This window comes from Glycine max, chromosome 18 (assembly GCF_000004515.6).
Source record: "Glycine max cultivar Williams 82 chromosome 18, Glycine_max_v4.0, whole genome shotgun sequence".
Taxonomy (NCBI): Eukaryota; Viridiplantae; Streptophyta; class Magnoliopsida; order Fabales; family Fabaceae; genus Glycine; species Glycine max.
In genome coordinates this window covers 57901887-57923101 of record NC_038254.2, presented here as the reverse complement: position 1 = coordinate 57923101, position 21215 = coordinate 57901887, and the positions used below count along the sequence as shown (strand labels likewise).

The 21215-nt window shown below is 28.9% G+C and overlaps 1 pseudogene; it reads right to left on the bottom strand.

The window, feature by feature from the left end:
• Window positions 1-14121: 14121 nt before the first annotated feature.
• On the bottom strand, window positions 14122-20119 carry LOC121174057 (protein HEADING DATE 3A-like; annotated as a pseudogene).
• Between the last annotated feature and the right edge of the window lie 1096 nt (window positions 20120-21215).

Sequence of the window (21215 nt, the reverse complement as noted above, 5' to 3'; positions counted from 1 at the left end):
TTTATGAGGGAAAATTGTCTATGCCGCTATGCCTATTTATACATGCACTAAGCTAGCGTTTGTTTACTCATATTAATATTTCAACATCTAGTAGATTCCGGTACTTTACTTCTTAGATTTATTTCTATAATTGTTAAAATGGAGAGAAAACGCTGTGAGGGAAAAAAAATCTCTCAGACAGTTGCAGGATGCTATCCGATTCTTTTTTTTTTATTGATGGCATGATCTTAAAGATGTTTTAGATTGTGGTCATGAGAGAATTACAATGCACTTGTGATTTAAGGTATATATCCTATACATGGTCTTGGAGCAGTAAAAATAATTTTATTTATTAACTTTTTTTTTGTAGATAAGATATTTTGACTTCATCCTCTACAAATTTTGCTATCTTTTAATTTTTAACTTTGGTGATTACATGTACTGATGAGTCTTCTTCTTCCACTCAATATTTATTAGGTTAAACCTTATCATCAATAGTTTTATGAAATCTGTTTCCAAATTTTCTCATCCACGTATCAAATATCCAATTCTTTTGTCACGTGTTGTTAGTTCGGTTGGAGTGTGTAAAAACTAGTTCAATAAAAAAAATCAAATCAAATTGATTTTAAAAGCCGAATCGGTTTTAAATTAATTTTTGAACTATTTTTTAAATAAAAAATATTTAAATAAAAATTAATTTAATTTTTTAAAAACAATTCGAATTAATTTTATAAAATAATATACTATTTTTTCTTGAATTAGTTAAAAAAAATTAATTCAGTTTAAGTTTTGATTAGAATTAGAACAAGTTCTTTCGAATAACATCTCCTTTACTTTCTCGGTTTCTCCTTTCGTTGGTTTTCACATTTTATGGGTTACTAAGCCTGCAAAGTAGGCTGACCCACTCCTAGTTTATTATAATAAATCATTGCTTCTTTTTCTTTGATGATACATTCTTCTTCACCTCCCTCTTTCTCTACACAAGCATTCTCTTTATCTTGTTTTCCACACGCTTCTCCTCACTTCTCTTTCAAAGTATGTTAACAAATTTTATTCTACGTATATATTTGTTACTTAGATTTTTCTTCAAACCAACTTGTTGATTCTGAGAAATTTTTACATCACCAAGTTTTCTTATATAGCATGTCATATATAACTATAGGCTACTGATTTCGATCATATCTACTAATTAACTTTTCCTGCACGTACATGAAAATTAATCATGTGAAGAAAAGCATGGACAAGAATGTGAAGGAAGGATTGAACTGTTGCACATAATCAAGCTGGGTAGGCTCTAATTTATTGTAGTGCATCTGATGCCAAACCCGCACAGCAGTCGATGTTTTCTTGTGCTACATTTTGTTTCAAGGTGTGGAAGTGGCTGTCTCTATCCCAGCTAGCTAGTGTCGCAGTCTAGAGTTGTTCCCTCTATTAGTTTAACCAAAACAGGAATTGAAAAAGAAAATTTTCCAACACAGTGCAATTTAACGTAAATTCAAAAGGTTTCTACCAATTAATATTTGTCCTTGCTATATTATTATGTAAAATGTTTAGCATCCAATATGTTATCCAATGCCTAGAGAAAATAAAAAAAAATAAAAGAAATATATATATATATATATATATATATATATATATATATATATATGCTTAATAAAATTTATGATGTGATAAAGAAAAGAAAAATAGAAAAAACGAGAGGTGTTAGATGAAATTTATAAAACTAAGACTCATTTGTGTATCACTCTACTTGTATTATTATTTCCCCCATCTAACATAGGTTGTATGTATGAGACAAAAAAACGCGTGCGACAATCAACAGAGAATAAAGAATATATAAAGTATGCATGCTTGCTCTCGATAAAGAGCTAGGGGTGTACTTAGTAAAATGGGTAAAATGGGAGTGTAAGTAGCAAGTGCCCGTGTTATTTCATCCAAACAATGAATTGGAATATTTTGTCGGGCTTTAGGGCTTTTCTATCTCGGCCTTGGCATATAAATTTTCTTTACATTTCATTTTTATAATTAAGTCCATGGAATTTACTAACCTTTAGAGACCATATTTTCCATTTTATAGCGCGCAATTTCTTTGGTTAACTGGCTTTAATTGTGCTAGTGTTTATATATATATATATATGATAATTTTTTTCCTTATATTTTGATTGAACCAAGTAAAAATATAAATGAAAAATATAAAAATGTTATGAAGTATTACTAATGAAATTTTGTTGTGCCAAAACTAGAAAAGATATAAGCATAAACTATCGATGGCCACACTTTAGTGTCAATTTAAGGCTAAAATAAAGACTGAGAAAATGCATGTTAATTTTGGGTTAAAATGAACTTTCATCCAAAAAGGATTGAAAAAAAAAAAAAAAAAAACTAAACTAAGCGTGTCCTTACTTTTTATAAATTTATATTAAATAGTTGTTCAGTTCCTATAATATCAAGTTTTTTTATCCCCTTAATTTTAGTTGTTTTGGTTTTTAAATTTTTTGTTTCCTAACATTTTCAGTTTTTTCCACACAAAAAATATACGCCAAATAATCATATTTAGGAACGAAATTAAAAAAAAAAGCTTCTATTTTTAGGAACGAATAAGTATACTTAAGTCATTAATATTTTTATAATTTTAAAAATTAAGTTGACCAGTATTCTACTCATAATTTAAAGGATTAATAATAAATTTCATATCCTTTCACAGCACAGCTTTATATATATATATAGCAGCTTGCTTGGAAATATTACAGTATTTATTACTAGTACGTACAACGTGCGCAGTGTATAGTTGTTAAATTAGTTTATCGAAGAAGGGTCTTGGATCACATTATTAGTTAGCTCCTTCTTCCTCCCCAACCACCTTCACCTTGGTTGTGGACTTTCATACTTCACAATCTCTTCTCCTATAGTAATATCAATTCATAAGAATATTGCAATAAAATGCATCGTCACATCACACCAACCCATACATACAGACAAGAATAAATTAACTATTTTCTAAAATTTAACGTATAATATGAATTTTTAAGAAAACTATATCAAAATGTGAACAACTTACATGCATATTTATTCTTATTTTAAGCAAAATTTGTAATAATTATAGCATATTATTATATTACTTAAATTTCTGGGGAAAAAATTAATAATTTTTCTACAACTAGAAAACAATTTTTCTTTTGTGTACATTTTGTTTACTGTAAAATTTAATTAAAAATGGAATGACAAATTATAATAATGGTTTCTATTTTCATTCTGATTTTTTTAAAATCCAAAAGGTTTGCAAAAACAATTTTCATTCAGAAAATCCAACAATGGTTTCTATTTTCATTCTGATTTTTTTAAAATTCAAAAGGTTTGCAACAACAATTTCCATTCAGAAAATTCAACATTATATGTGAAAAATTAAAAGTAAGACTTATTTAACATACATATAAGATATAAGTACTGCATAAAAAAATATAAGATATAAGTATCGATTAGTATATATTTAAAAGTTATAACCAAAGTATATATAAAAGACCTAAGGTAGAACAAAAATTAATTGAAAATAAAAGTAGTACGCGTACCAGAGATTGCCCCTGTAGAAGCTGCAATATTGGCTACCAACCTAGGCATCAAGTGAAGAACAAAAATTATAAATACACAAAAATATTTTTCATATCTATAACTCTACAATTTTCTCGGGTACTGTCACATTGTGACAACTACATTCGCTTGATCGTGTATTTTTAGTGTCTCTTACTAATTATTTATTTTAAATTTTGTAAACTAATTAATTAAAGGAGTAGAGTGTGTAGTGGGATATATTTACAAGTTATGTTTGCTAACGTTCTATCAGCTACTCCATTGTACTTCGTAGTAAATTAAGGGATTGTATGGAAGAGTTTTTATAAAACTAATTGGAGTTTATATACAAAGATAATTTATGCATTTTATAAACTATTTTTATTTATTTTAATAATTTTCTAGTGAATTTATTAAGATATTTTTTTGATTGCACTGATAAATTTTAGACTTAAATATATTTTTATTCTCTCATAAATATTTATTTTTGTATTTGCTTAAATATATCTCAGATTTTTAGCGTTAGTCTGAAATCGTTATTTATCTACGTAGTGATTGATCGATCATGCAAGTATATTAAGTGTGATGTCATATGTGATTTCATCTTAGTGAGATTTCAAGTGAAAAAAAAAATTAAAAATAAATAAAAATAAATGATGACGTCGTTTCATTTTGCATGTTAAAAAGATTTTTTTTTCTTTTCTCTTTTTTTTCTTTGTTTTTCCAATCTGCTACCCTTTTTCTATTGAGCCTAAACCCGCAATCTGCTCCTACTCATGGCCACCCTTTCGATCCTCTTCACATTCGCAATCGCTTCTGGCATCACAATCATCGCTAGCCACAAAAACTTTCATTATGACACAACCACCACCGCAACAGTATGCAAACGCCCCAAACCCTAACAACTTCCAATATCAACCACAGCAACAATCTGCAAATATTCCGCAACCCCAACCTTCCAACCCATCCATCACCAACCATGTCAACATTTTTACTACCCTCTGCACACAACAAACACAATTGCTCATCCCACCATCGCACAATTTCAACCGTACCTCTTGGTGAAGAAGCTCGTGACGGAGATGTCTCAAACAACGAATTCGTTAAAAGTAGAGAAGACGAAATCAAACCTCATTCAATGCTCTCACTACCTACACATATGGCTCCGTTCAAAACGTTTGCTTCTAATTCACAACTTTCATTTGCCTAAATCTCAACCATCCATCTCTTCAATTCAAAGTCCAACAAGCCCATTTAGAGCACCATGTGTCCTTTCACCCATGTGCACTCCCCATAACATAGCTTGCTCCCACTTTTCTTTTCACCGCCCATATTCACTATTGATTACCACCCAATCCAATGAAAAGCAATCTCCATCATCCAAATTTTCCTGCACATCGAACGATGAATCTATAAGTTTCTCTGTTTTTCCTGCAATTTTCAATGCCTTTTTGAGGAAATTTGGGTGGAGTTCCGAGGAGGTTAGATGTTCTGGGTTTGTATTTGACACCGGAGAAGAAGGGATGGATGTCCTGAGTGTGGGTTGTTGTTCGATGGTGATGGTAGTACATGGAGAGATTGCAAAAAAGAGAAAGAAGGAGTTTGTAGAAATGTCATTTTTAATTAAAATAAATAAATAATTTTTTTTCACATACAATTTCATTTAAATAAAGATTACATGTGATATGTCTGTGTGATCGATTAATAGTCACGTAAACAGATAACGATTTTGAACTAACAACAGAAATTGGAGATAATTTTCAAATATTAAGAACTCGATCCGAAAAAAAATTATTAAGAATCAAACACAAAAAATAAGTATTTATTAGGGACAAAAAACATATTTAAACCTAAATTTTATGATTAAATCTATTATATAAACTTTTATATAATGAGGGTTTTATGAATATATACTTAAGGTATATATATAAACATACTACATATTGTAACCAATTGTTTAAAAATCAAAAGTAAAAAGAAATGAGATTCAAAGCTATATTTCGTGATGAAGAAGGATATTCATAAATAAGACCAAAATAAGTAGTATTATATATATATAAAAAATAAACCATTCAAGTATAATAGTATAAACTTCAAAAATATGTAGTACAAAACATAGTATCATAGTATCAAACTCTTTAATAAGACCAAACTATTCATAGTTTGATTCTTTCTACTCAACCTACAAAAAGGTAAAATTTAGGTATAAGATAAGTAAACTTATATACTACGTTGTTACGCTTTAATTGATGATGTATATACAATACAGGCTTATTCTCAAAATGCAATATGATAATAGAGGCAAGAGAAGGTACTTACCAATGCAAATATTCCTTCATATGTGGGTCACTTGGGCTAGGAGCATCAGGGTTCACCATTATCTGCATAATGCATATATGTCAGGAGTTAGCTTCGCATGCATACCAGAGTGTAAAAGATCCTTAGGTTGTTATCTCCAAGAATATTAATTCTTGGTTTGTTGACAATTGTTAGATATTTAGATATTTAATGGATACATGCATGAAATAAAATAGAAAGAGGTAAAAGTAGAATTAAATAACGAGATGGAATAGAATGAAATAACATTGAATGAGAAAGAATAATAAAGTTTGAAAAGTAGTAATGATTATAAATGGTATTTTTTGAAAGAAAAAAGAGTTAGAAAAAAACGCAAAAAGGAGTCTTCAAAGATACACAAAGAGTTGACAATTGTACTAGCAAAGGTAAGCATCTTTAGGTTAAATTAATACGGATACTTTGATATTTAATAGATGCATGCATGAGATAAAATACAAAGAGAAAGTAGAATAAAATAACACGAGATGGAATAGAATGAAATAAAATAGAATTAGAAAGAATAATAAAGTTTGAAAAGTAATAATGATTATATATAAATGGTATTTTTTAGAAAAGGAAAAAGAGTTAGAAAAAGGGCAAAAACGAGTCCTCAAAGAGGCAAAGAGTTGACAATTGTACCAGCAACGGAATGTTTTGCATGTTCTTTTTTAATTTTTTATTTATTATAATTAATTACCGCTTAAAGCAGTTTTCGAAAGGAAAAAGAGTTAGAAGAAGGGGTAAATGAGTCTTCAAGCACACACAAGAGTTGAACAATATAACTCTTTAATTTTGCTTCGAAATATCCTCAAACCTCTACTTCAGAAGTAGCTTCGTCTGAACTATATATGCAAGGTAAATTCCACGTGTTCCCTCTTTCTTGCAAGGTTTTTAGGGGAGGCGACGGAATTAATTTTTTAGCTAGTTTTAATTAATTTTGTTCATGATAAAAAAATTAAAATATAAAAATATTAATATTTTTAACTTCAAACTTAAAGGAAATTTTCTTCTTCTTTTGGTGAGACAACAAGTCGCTATTCTAGTACCCTTATTGTGTGCGAATCCTTGTTTTAGGAAAGTTATTCAAATTAATATATTTTGATTGATGGTTGTTTATACGGGTATAGTGAGTTACCTTTTAAAGGTTTTTTTTTCTTGGGTGAATCTTAGTATCTCTAGTTTGGGAGTTAAAGGTTTTTAATAAAGGTTAGTTACTAATTGTTAATTTTTTCTTAATGAAAAAATTTAAATCAATAATCTCTTTTCCTCCTCCTTTATCCTTAATTTCATCACAAAAGCAATTTTACAATTAACGGCACTTAAGTTATAAATTAATCCCCTTGAAAAATTCAAATCTATTGACTTCTTTCAATAAATATTTTTTTATATACACAAGTAAATCTTTAACTATATATTGAAGAGACAATATTATTTATCAATCATATCATACAATGATTAAAGTACCGACACACATCTTCTATGGCTCATTTTTTCATTCAGGTTCTACCATGTTGTACTGATTTCCTTTTCGTATTGCCAATCAATTTGAATCTAAGACTTCCAACAAATTGTCTTAATTCTTCGCCATTGAATCAATTTATATGGGTTTAATTAAAATGTATAATGATCGGAAGGATTAAATATATTGTTTATCATTATAAATTATAATTTTCTCAATTTTTTGTTTTAATTCCTATAATTATTTTTAAATCATTCCTTGAATTTATTTATTTTTTAATATCATTTGCTTGTAATTAAAAATTGTTAATAGTTACCGTCGTGGCTAATAGTTGTTAAAGTCCTCGGTAAACAATGAATATCGACAAGAGCCACCTCAGGAAAAAAAAATTTCATGTCATCCAAGATGTTACATTAATAGGGACTAAAAACAAAAATTACAAAACTAAATAAAAATAACAATTTACAACGACCGAAAGAAATTACAGGAATAAAACAATAAAAATATAAGAACTAATTTATTTTTTTTTACAGAAATTGAAAGCAAAATAGTGACGGATATATAATGGTGTAATGCCACAACCAAAAATACTAGTATATGGAACAATCTATGATTATCTACTAAAAAATCATAGTGCAAGATCATGTTGCCCTTCATGGAGTCATGTTTGACTTAAATAAGTCTTATTTGTTTAAAAAATCTAACGTCAAAGTCTACCTAAAACCTATAATAGATTATTTTTAGATTTGACTTTCTCATTTTCAAAATCAAACATAATTTATCACATGACCTACTAAGGATTATACCTTCAAATATTACAAATCATGTAATTAGGCTTTTCTAATAACCAAAGTACCTATAAACAAGTTAGATTAGATGAAATCCTAAAAATTGGCTTATAACATGTAAATTTATTATACTCTAAGTATATAATTATATGATAGACTCTGATTTCATAATAAAGTTTTTAGAAAGGTTTATTTTATCTTTAAGCATTTATTTTATATTATGATCATATATATTTAAATTTGATGTTTGATCTTTAATAAATTTTATGTTTGCATCTGCTTGATATTTGAAAAATATTATTTTAGATTTTTATCGTAAATGAAATGATAATATATTTATTAAATATTTGATAATGCGATTTCTCATCCTTCAAAAATTATTAATATTTATTTTAAAATTAAATTTAAATTTTTTAAAGGTTAAAAACTTTCATAATCAATTCAAGTAAAAAATAAATTTAAATGAAAGAAGGCATAAAAAAGATAGATTTGAAGCCAAACAAAACCAAAATCTACAACTCATCAATCATATTACAATTAAGTGTCACAAACCAAAATCTTAATAAAATCAAATACAACAATAAATCGTAAAAAATACTGTCCCAAAACCTAGAATAGAGCAACCATCAATTCTACAATATTTTCACCATGCAGAATGTGGACCAGGGGCAGAAATAGGGACAAGGAGCACTAGATCAGAGAAGGTTTGACGAAAATGGTGATGAACAAATCAAGATGAGTTCGACCTCCTCACCCACATTGCAAAGGATGGCAGCAGTGGAGACGCAGAAAATGCAACAAACGTCTACCTGGGATGGGCGGTAGGGGCACCGGTGAGGACGTTGTCCGCGGAGGAGTTGAAAGATCGAGAAAGCATTTGGAACCACAAATACACCATACCAAAAATTTATATCTGAGTTAGATCTAGATCGTGACAGAGGAGGTAGAGTTAGATTCGCACGTTATCGGTGATAGCAAGAGTTGTGATGGTTGTCACTGAGGCATGGTGGTTCACAAGGTGGAGAAGAAGAACACGATCCCTCTACTTCTGCTTCCATCAAAGTCGACACCTCGTAGATCTCGCATCACCAGATCTTACGAATTGGAGCAACACCACTTTGGGTTGTTGGTGGTGCTAGATTGGGTTCAGTGATGGTTGCTGGGGTCGCAATGTGGGGAGTGAAAATATGTTTAGGATATATTCATTTTCATTTACTCACTTTAAAAATACTTTTTAATTTTATGTTTTCAAGTTCGTTGCTTTGACGAGAAGGCAATTCGGAATTGACGCTAGCCATATATATACCAATAAAAGTTGTTTAGGAAACCTTGGAAAAGCAAAGTGTATAGGACTCGTGACATTCATGGTAATTGGAAAGATTGCTGGGTTCATTAACTTCATAGACAACCTTGAAGCAGAACTTTATGCAATATCCGTTGTCTTAAGCTGGCCTGCTTGGAATAAAGGTGCTCCAAAGGTGTGGTATTAGTCTCACTAAAGGGTGCTCTTTTTTTCTTTTATTGATATATAAATTGACTAAAGGATGCTCTCAAAACATTATAAGTGGTTCTCCCTTCGTTTATCGATCATAGATATATTAAGAAGAATAAGGATATGCTTGATAAAGACTTGGTAGCTAGCCCACAGCCATCATCACACTATCCAGAAAGGTATAGTAACTGTGCATATTTGTTATTAGTAAGCTGGGAACTCAATTCCCATTCAAATTTTACATTTATTTGCCTCAGTTAATTATCTTAGGTTAGGACCCTAGCTACCTTCTTATAGATTCCATGGAAGTGGCTCTGTTGAATACTTAAGGGCCATTTACCAGTTCAACAACACATCAGACCAATTATTGAGATCGGATAGGGACGAGTAAGGGCCTGTTTGATTTAGTTTTAATTTTCAGTCTTTATAAACTATTTTGTAAACTAAAAAACAAACCTGTTTGATAGTTTTGTTTTTAAAACTAAAAAAGAGAAAACTTGTTTGATTACATTAATTTCTTTTTATGAATTTCTCAACCTTATGATTAAAAATATTACAGAATTGTCATTAATGAAAACACTTTCTTTTCCGTATGCTTTCAAATTTTGCTAGTTTCTAAAAGAAAAAAGAAAAACTACTCAAATCTCTTTCCATTTTTTAGTTTTAAAAAGTAATATTTGATAACAGTTTTATAAAATTTACCAATCAAACATATTTTTAATTTTTAAAAACTGAAAATTGTTTTTGAAAACAATAAACAAACAGGCCTCTAAAGTTTCGCGAATTGATTTTGGACATACTCTGGTGGATCATAAATGAATTTCGGACAGAAGTTGAAATCATTATTCTATCCTAACAAGAAATTTGGACCTAACTCAACACTAAAAGTTAGCTCAAAGGTTATACATAAATTAAACCAACATAAGGCCAACACCACATATTTATCTACAACTTTCACAAAGACAACTACATCCAATTAGCCATTTGAAAGGTGGAATAATTCATGTACAAAGGTCGCAGATTAAATAGGGGTCGTTGTTGGGGATTTTTGGTTCTTATTAGCTATAGTAGGAATCAGATTTTAATTTTAATATTGCTAACACTTTATCTTTTCAGCCTTGTGTTGTTATTATTATTTTCAGGTTGCATTGACATGAATTTTGTAGAAAGTGTATTTTGTAGTCATGGTACATGACAAAGGATACCTAAACTGTGGAATTATACTGAGGTTTGATGTCCAAAAGTTTTTCACCCTCTCGAGCAAAATTAACTCATTTGAAGATTAATATTAAGTTAAGAGAAGTGCTATATGATACGAAATTATATCACAAGAATTGCATGAAATTATAAGGCGGCTGTTTTAAAAAATTTAACAGATTTTTAGATTGGTGTTTCGTGCAAAACAAGCGATGGGTAAATGCAATTAGTAACCAATCAAATTTATTCGTATACTTTCGTGCAGCCCTTCTCTTAAGTTAAAAATTGAAATCCCTTCATCTACTATTATTTCTAGGAATATGAGTATTTAGATCATTTTCCTGTAAACTTACTCAAATTGGCTTGGAAAATTCCATATAGGGAGGAAATTCAAAGTTCTTAGATTGCCTCACAAAGGACAACGCGACAAATATGGGTTCTTTTTCACCAAATTGTATCGTTTAGGGTTTTTTTTAAGTATTTTACAATTTTTAAAATAGACAAAAATTACTTGTGTTTACTATTGAGATTTTTAGAGGTTTTATGTACATGTGGTGGTCCTGAATTTATTAGAATTCATTTAATATTGTTTTCCAATTTTTGTGACATTTTAGTGCATAAAGGCATTAGCATTGCATCACCTAATGGAATAATGTTGATGTGCAATTTTTATGCATTTAATATCTTGATGTTGATGCCCCTTTTGAACTTAAATCTGGTTTATTCATTTGCTTCCTAAGTTTAATTGTCACGCGGCAGGTGAGGATCGTCATAGATATATACCAAAAGGAATTTCGAGTCATCTCAAAGAAGAACATGCATCAAGCTTATGTGACAAATTTAGAGCCCTTTCCTTTCTCATTGCAAGATATGCTGCCAAGGACTGAATATTTTACTTATATCCAAGTTATGTGACAAGATAGAATCACTTGAAAAGGTTGTTCTTGGAAAATTTCTTTCCTGCATCAAGAGTTGCAACAATTATAAAATAAATGTGGGATTAGGCAATTTAATAAGGAGACTTTATATGAGTACTAGAATTAAGAAATTGTATGCAAATTATCCTTACCACCAAATCAATTATCAATTGCTCATATAATAATACTTTTATGAAGGTTCGTTGCATGCATAGGTAGGAGTATATATGATTGATGTTGCTAGTGGAGGAGCACTTCCTGACAAGACTCATTTGGTTGCGAGAAACTTATTAATTGAGAACATGCCCACAAATTCCCAACAATTGATCAGCACTAGAAGCACAACTCGATTATGGTGATGTGAAGAGTTCATGTAATCCAAGTGGCCCATGTTGCTAGTTATAAGAAGCTTGAACAACAGCTGAACATCAAGTAAACACTACTATACATATACATCTAACCTTTAACAATTTTTTTTTCTAATACTTAATAAAAATATTATTAAAAACCTTTAATAATATTTAAAAAATATTATCAAATTATGAATATTATTAATGTTTTAGTTTATGATATTTTATCAAATATTCATCTTATTAAAGTTTAAAAATATCAAAAAAAAAATTATTAATATTTTTATTAAGTATTAAATAAAAAATATTACTAAAAGTTACACATGTACTAGTGCAAGGTTGATTAGATGGATGTTGCTGCTCCATAAAATTAATTTAGAGATTAAAGATGAGATTGAAGTAGATCACTCAAGCATCTGCGAGACTACCAAAGGTTTGTTTGATTTCCTTTCCAATTTCTTTAAAAAAAAAAAAAAAACTCTTTTCGAACTGTTTTACTTTCCTTATCATTTAAGGTCTATTAAATTTAAAAAATTGTTTTCAAAATAAGGGTTTCTAAAACTAAAGAACAAAAACAGGGAAAATATGTTTATTTTTCACTTCTCGAGTTGAGAGAAAAGAATGGCATGAAATAGAAACGCGGGTCAATTCTATTCACACAACAAGCTTTTCTCGAGGCAAAAATATATGCCGGATGAGTTATATATATATTTCAATCCCAAAAAAACAATTATTAGTTGTATTTGTGACGCAAGTCCCGAGTCCTAAATAACACAAAAAATTATGATGCTTGGTAATTCTAGGACAGAAATAATTACAATGTTTGCAAATTACTCCTACATAAGCCTTGTTGCATGTTTGATAAAATTATAAAAAGCGTGTTTAGACGGTTTTTATCAACTTTTGTTTGCGTCTAACTTTCGTTTGCAGGAAATATCCTCTTCCTTGCTTTTACGTTAAAGTTAGCTTGTAATTAATTCGTGCTATAGCAAAATCACTGGAGATTTTAACATTCACAAATAGAGCAAGAAAAGTCTGTTTTCACTTATCAAATAAGTTTTTCTATTTTTAATTTTTAAAAACTAAAAATAGTTTTTAAAAATGGAAATCAAGCAGACCATGAAATTATATTTGCTCAATTTTTTTTATTTAAAAGCTATTTTAAATTTGAACCTTAAAACAACAAATTTAAAAGAAAAATATATGGGGAAAAACTTTAAAAGAAAAATAGAAGTTGTTTAACTGTTTTATTTTTTTAACTTGAAAAATAAAAGCCAAGAGAAAGCGAGGGGAAGAGGTGAGAGAGCGGAGTAAGGAGGGAAGAGAGCTGAAAGAGAGAAAAATAAGTATTTTCTTTAAGAATTTTGTAGACAATGTGTTGTTCTTGTTGAGGAGATTCAAGGGATATACTCTTCTCCTCACTTATATGGTGTTCAACCTTTTCACTTTTACCCGATGTGGGACTTCACCTCACACTTTTAACTCAACAGTTCTAATTTTTCTTTTTAAAAGAAGAAAAGTTTAACTGAATATACATGAAACTTTAGTATTATGGAACTTTGGTCCTCTATATCGCCAAAAGACAACAGAAACTGAGGAATCGGAATATGGTGGTTCATCCACACATTATGTGTGGTCTCGCAAATTAAGATGCTGTGAAGATAGAAATTAAAGGAGATTTATACTTGAGAAGCAGATCCTGAAATATTCATTCCTATCGATAATATTGATAACTTCCATGCATTGTCCATGATAAGGACATTGAATTAATATTATCTTCCGAGTGCACGCGCATGCTTAATTTAAATTAATTAAGGTTGACAAAAAGGTGAATTCAAAGCATCTTAAACACAAACACATATGCAATTGCAGTGATAAAATGAATTACAGTACATTTTTATTCTTGTCATATTAAAAGGCTTCTAATAGTTTTACAGTCATCAAAATCATGATCCGATTTATGCAGGGGTTACACTTACACCTAGCTCGGGCAATAATAATTAAGTAATAACTAACACTTATTCCATTATTTTCTTTCTATCGAATTCGAATATAAGTATTTATAATCATAACATTAGCCTCCTTTCCCCAGAACCACCTTGTCGTTGACAATTGAAATACACAGCAGCAACTGGTAAGCCAAGATTATAAGCAAAATCTCTCGTCATGATGTAATTTTGGCGCCATCCTGAAGAGGTAAAGACATTCTCTTCTGTTGGCCAAACAACACAAATATTAAACGATGAATCCCTGATGTTGGTTGTAGACTTTCATAGCTCACAACCTCTTGTCCTATCAAAATTACCGTACGTACGTGCTTAATATTAATATCAATTGAGACTCTAGCTTGCACCATAATTGGATAATTTTAAGAAAAAATTATCATAATGTGTATATTTTTAAAAAATTGCAAAAAAATGAATAAATTGTGCTTTTAAGTGTGATTTCATTACGAAGAAATCGTGCTTCAAAAAAGCATGATCTTATTTTCCGAAAAATTCTTACACTGCAATCGTATACGCAAGTAGTATTAATTCATGACAATTGCAGTATAATATTGGCCATTAATTCTTTCGTCTCATTCTGGTTAGTAAGCAGGTTTGAATTATTTAATTTAAAATATAAGTAATTTGGATACCAAGTAGCGCATAAATATAGAGCTATAGCATATATAGCTTTAGTGTATTTTAAGATAGGACAAATATATTTTTGGTCACTAACTTTTTAGTGATTTTTTATTTTAGTTTCAACACAAAATTTTCAACGGCTTTAAAGTTGTATACTTTTTCTTTTTACATTTTTAGTCCCCCTGAAGTTAAGTATCATCATTAAATGATGATATGACATGACACTGATCTATTAGTTTTATATGATAGTTTTATGTTAAATTTATAGGTAAAATATTTTTTAGTCTTTCATCTTTTAATGAAATTCAATTTTAGATGTTTCTAAAAAAAAACTTAACTCATCCTAGTCTCTCGATAATTTTGTTGATTGATCTTAGTTTCCCTCAATTTTTGTTTGTCATTTTTTAAAATCTTTCTCATCAAATATCATCCTTAAATGACCATGTGGAAATCATATGACTTGTCATTTAGACTACTAGTATGATATAAACACGTAATAAAATATTATTTGATTTAGGATATTTTCTTGCATTCTAAGGTGTTACAAGTTTTTTGATGATGCAAAACTACTAGAAAGAGGGATTTAAGAGTCTAAATCAAGGGGGTGGAGACCATGTGACAAGGCCATAAAAACTTGTAACGCCTTAGAATGGTTAACAATGTCTTGAACCAATAATATATTATTACATGATTGTAACATCATACAAGTAATTCAAGAAATAAGTCACGTTGCCACATCATTGTTTCACAACTATACTTGATGGGAAAGACTAAACAAATGACCAAGGAGAGATTACGATTGGTCAACAAAATTGTTAAAAGACTAAAAGTAAATTTTGTAAAAAAATGAGAGACTAAAAACATAATTTATTTATCTAAAAATTTGACATGTGACTATCACATTAGATTAATAGGTCACATGACATGTCACATCATTATTTAACGAATAAAACTAAAATCGTAGACAAAGAAAAATATAGGAACAAGATTAGTCAAATTTTTTTAAGTCTAAAACCAAAATTATTTTGTCCCTTAAAATAACTTCAACTTATAATTTGTTATCATATTCCAAAAATAAATGAGTATATATTACACAGAAATAATACACTTAATATATAATTTTCTTAACATATATTCAAGATATATATATATATATATATATATATATATATATAATATAAAAAATTTGAGTACTCAATTTTAAAGTTAGACTTTTTCTTTCTCTATTTTCTTCATTAACTTACTTTTATATTATCTCTTTTGTCAGTAATCTCCAAATAACTTGTATGAATAACATTGGTTTTTAAAATTTATTTTATAATATAAATTATTCTTATTATGATAATGTTATTATTTTAAATTTTAAATCAAATCATATTTTATTTTAAATTTTAATAATTAGTTAATTACTATTAGTTTTTACTTTAAATTAAACTATACTAATTATTGTTGTTATGAGTTTTTTAATATTTAAATATATAAATTAAATATTAATTTATTTTAAGTTTTAATAAATCTTATTTTCTTAAGAATATTATTGATATAATATCTTTAATATTAAATGAAATTAAATATTAAATTAAGTTTATTGAAAGTATATGAAGAATTATTTTACTTGTATTGAATGATTTGTATAAAAACATATTTATTTCATACATTTACAAGGATTAAAATGTAATGTATGTCTTGACAATGGTAGTTACAACGGCATTGATGATAATCTCACAAGAGATGTTTCTAATTGGGTTTTAATTTTAATTATCTAATACTTTTGCTCAAGAAATAGGTTTAATTAGTTAATTTTTTTTATAGAATATATATTTATATAGATAGATCTTCATTTAGACGTTGTTATTGTTTGCTCTCATGCATGTTCTTATAATAACCAAAGGTTTTTATAACAGTCATCATAGATGGATAGATAGAATGATCTAGTATTTATTATAATTGATATAAAATAATAAGAAATTACAAAGGAAGCTACGTATGAAAAAATATGGAATGAAAACAAATGGGCTACAGTTCACAATTTTTTTTTTATGAAATTGATAATTGTGAAATTTAAGTTAATTTGATAGTCAATTTTAGTAAAAAAAAATTATTGTAATTTCTTCATTTTACTATTATTTTTAATGAAATAATGAAAAAAATTAACATCTTTACTATCTTTGATTAGCAGAAATCAAAAGAAGAAGATTTCAAGTGTTTTAGAGAAAAATTGATGCAAAAACTAAAAGAAAAAACCTTGAAGAAAAGTTAGAAGAATTGGACAATTCACTTAACGCGTGATACCAGCTCAGCGCACGTGCTTGCTTAGCGATTAGCTCACGCGTAGCGCGAAGATGGCCCACGAGGAAGCCCAAGGTCATGCTTAACGCGAACACCGCACTAAACGTGTTATTAAACTATCATTCTCACTAAGCCCAAGAGTACGCACTCAGCACGAAGTCAGCATGAAAAGCAAGCTATCTTAGGCCTATAAAAGGAGTAAGAAACCGAAAGAAAAGACACACCAAGTCTCATAGCTCTCTAGTAAAAAAATCCAAAGTCTTAGTACCTCTAATAGGGGAAACTCTTCTTTTTTAGCCATTCCTACCTTTCTTTCTTTTATCCATCCAATTCCTTCTTCCATCCACATTAGTCTCTAAAATGTAAAACATCTCATAACTATGAGAGGCTAAACCTTCCATTATTGGGAACTTGGCAGGTCAACTCTTGTAACGTAACTCTTTTTATTATCTATCTAATGCATTTGGTTTCTATTACTCTTCTATGTGCTTCTTTGTTTATTATGGGTTGATCATCCATATACTGTTTAGGGGATAATGTATTGAAAAATTGTTATTTTCTAAAGAACTAGGGAAGGGTATTTAAATGAAATCATTGCTAGAAATAAATTGATATTTGTTTTGCCCAATTTATACATATCTAATCTTAATGTGATTTATTATTTTTATCTTTGCAAAGAAATTTGGGAGAAAAAAATAAATAAATTAGTCTCTTCATGCGGAAAACCAAAGATAAAGTGTCTTAGTAAATGTGGGTGAAAATACAAATTTCATTAGATAAAGAAAATCATTAATATTGCATTACAAGTAGTTTTGACATGGTAGGTCCTAACATATAATCACATTCTGAATTCATCTTTCTACATTTAAATTATTGTTTATTTTTCTTGTTATCTTTTTTTTTTCTTTTACTCTAATTTTCACTTACAATTCTCTATCTCTTCTACTTCTTCTAGTTACTTAATAATTGAGTTTGCATCACCTTAAGTACAACCAAAGTCTCTGTGGATTCGACTTGACACTTAGACTTTCAAATTTTTTACTACTTAAATTAAAATAAATTGGTACTCTTATCAATAAGTTAAAAGAAATCATAACAAACCCACCATCATATACAATTCAATACCGATGACCCATCAACATATCCAATACCCATGGCCATGACCCAATATCCATCTTCTCAAAACATCAGACAACTAAGCACATTTCCCATGCCAGGGCCATTGGCCATGACCCATCTTTTACTTGTATGCTATGATAGAATGTTTTAATAGTTCGACCCTTAAATATTTTTCTCACTTTTGTTGGGTATGCATTGATTATTATCTACAGAGAGTATTAAAATTGGTATAAATATAGGTCATACAATTTTACATAAATGATGAAAATTAATTTTTATCACAAGACCATTTTTATTTGGAATAAGTTAGTAAGGTGTTATGTTGAAATACACTCATGATATAACTTGTTAATTAATATACTTCAACTAAAAAATAAGTGTGGGTGTACATCAACAAATCTATTTTTATTTGAGTGTGTGTGCACACATAAAGAGAGTTGACTTATAAAAAAGAATTAATTTTAGTTTAAGAATATAAATTATATAATTATACATGAATAACCTTAAAAAAAATATGCATGAATAATTAAGATGAAAGTTAATAGTCACGTGATCTTTAGAAAAAGTCATGTATGTTTATTTTTATCAATATTTTACCGAACTAAATAAATGTTGGTGATGATTCTCTTTATAAATTTTTAAAAAATATTTTTCATTGCTTCCCTACGATCATCATGACAATTGATGATTTCAGTAGAGAATGTTATAGAGTAACGCTACTATAGTTAATTGTGCAAATCATTTAATAACTTTCATTTATTTATTTTATCCCTTTATTTATTTTTGTTTGTTTGCTTGCTTGTTTAATTTGATCGTATATAGTTATGCAAATAAACTTGTTTTTATTTGTTTTTATTTGTAGCTAGGTGTATTGTATGCATTTTTGTTTCTTTCATTTATTGTGATACCAATGTAATTGTTGTATGTAATTAGGTTTATTTCATGTATACAGCAATAGGGCAGATGATCATCATTAGTAGTTCTGATGTATATTTGTTTTATTGTCTTTTCTAGGTTTTGGGTCGTTTTTATATTGTAGGCTATTTTATAGGTTTGTATATGTTCACTCACACTCCACTATTACATACCTCACTCATGTTTTGGGCTTTATATCCAATCTATGGAACGTCATAGGTTGAAAGAGATTTTAGTGATGTTATTGTAATTAAGTCTATACTTCCCTGACAATTTTCTCAGTCAAATTGTCACCGTTTACAAATACAAATATACCGTCATATCGTTATATTCATGAGTATGTAGTTGGTCATTTAAATTTTAATTATGTATTAAAAGTTTAAAACCACCCCCATCCTAATAACTAATAGAGCTAACAACAGGTGGAAAATGAAGACAAAAAAGGAGGATGGAATAATAGAAAAAGAAAAAACTGTCAGTATAATCATACAACAAGCACCAAGAGTCATCTCTCATAAAATATGAAAGAAAAGTGCATATATATATGACGACAGTATATACGCCTAGTATTGAGAACTTAATTACCGGTGCAGATATTCCCTCATATTTGGGTCACTTGGGCTGGGTGCATCGTGATCCACCGTGACCTACAAAATACAGTGCATACCATCGATATATATAACTCAAGAACCATATATCTACAAATTAAGAAGATTTTTTTGGTGACTATAGTATGTATGTATGTATGATACGGCTAATGGCTCACCACATTTGTGGAAAACTAACTCCTCCCTTGCATAAAACCAAACCTAACCCACATTTTTTATTTTTGAACGACCAAAACGAAGAATGTATAATTAAATTAAATATATATATATACCAGAGTGTAGATAGAGGATCCTGACTCATCTCCACCAACCTCAACTCTTGGATGGTTGATTATATTTGGGAGGGTTTGAGCTCACCGATATTGATGACTTCTTTGTTCTTGTTGTAAACAACTCTCAAAGGGATAGAACTTGCAAAGGGCTCCAGAACATCTCCTATTACACGTTCAACAACAAGAGGGTTCGTTGTACCAGGCATGATCAATGTAATAATATACTACAGTATCTGCCTTTTTTATTTGTTCACTTGTTGGCTCTGATGAAAATGAGGGAAATATCCTTGCCTTTATGCTTTAGTGTGTTAGTTACCATCAATATATTCTGACTTCTATATTCTTCCATTTGCTTTCAGGAAATGATTCCTACATACTCAAAGGATGTATATATCTTGAAAGATATAGGAAAAGATAAGTGATTGATAATATGGTGTGACAGAAAGAAAAAAGATAGAGAAAAATGAAAAATATTAGTGGGATGTTTGTAAATAATAAATGTCTAAATATCGCTATTTATTTTCTCTATGTTGGTGTCCCATTTTGGAGGGGGAGGAAAGAAAGAACTATGAATGATAAAGGAGAATCACTCGTAGCATTTTCAATAGGAGTTGTTTATAAGCTTCTTCAACTTAAGAATTAGTTCTCATGCATATGGTTTTACCATATTAGAGTAATAGATAAAATTTTAAGAATTGTGAGATAATTGTAAGATTTATTTTAAGTTCCTAAATATTGTTTCATTAATTAAAGAAAAAATATGTTGAAGTTCTTAAATTTCATATAACCTTATACGTTTCATCAAAAGTGAATTGAGCTCGACTATGATTACACCTTAGAAATGCTAATTAGAAAGTTACAAAGACTTTTTGAAATAAAGTTTTTAATAGGTCTTATGCGATTAGGAGATTCAACTTTTTTTTTTTAAAATGCGGGCTATATATATATATATATATTAGATTTACATATGCCAGTATTAGATAATTTAATGGACTTAACTTTTAAGTGGTTTAAATATTTGATATTCCCATAAACTTTTAGAACTGATGTGAGTTTTAGTGAATATATATATTAAACCATTAGAGCATGAGAATCTTAATTAATCAATATATAAGGAATTAATTGGTTATAGTTTACGTAAATATACCAAAACATAACATACCTTTCTCCCGATAAGGAAGAGAAACTAAAGTCCCTTCGAGGAATTTATTTTGGTTAAAGAAGAGTCCAAATCATCCTCTTTATATATACGAGATTGATTGTCGTAGAAATCCTGCAATTAACACCAAACGATATGAATTC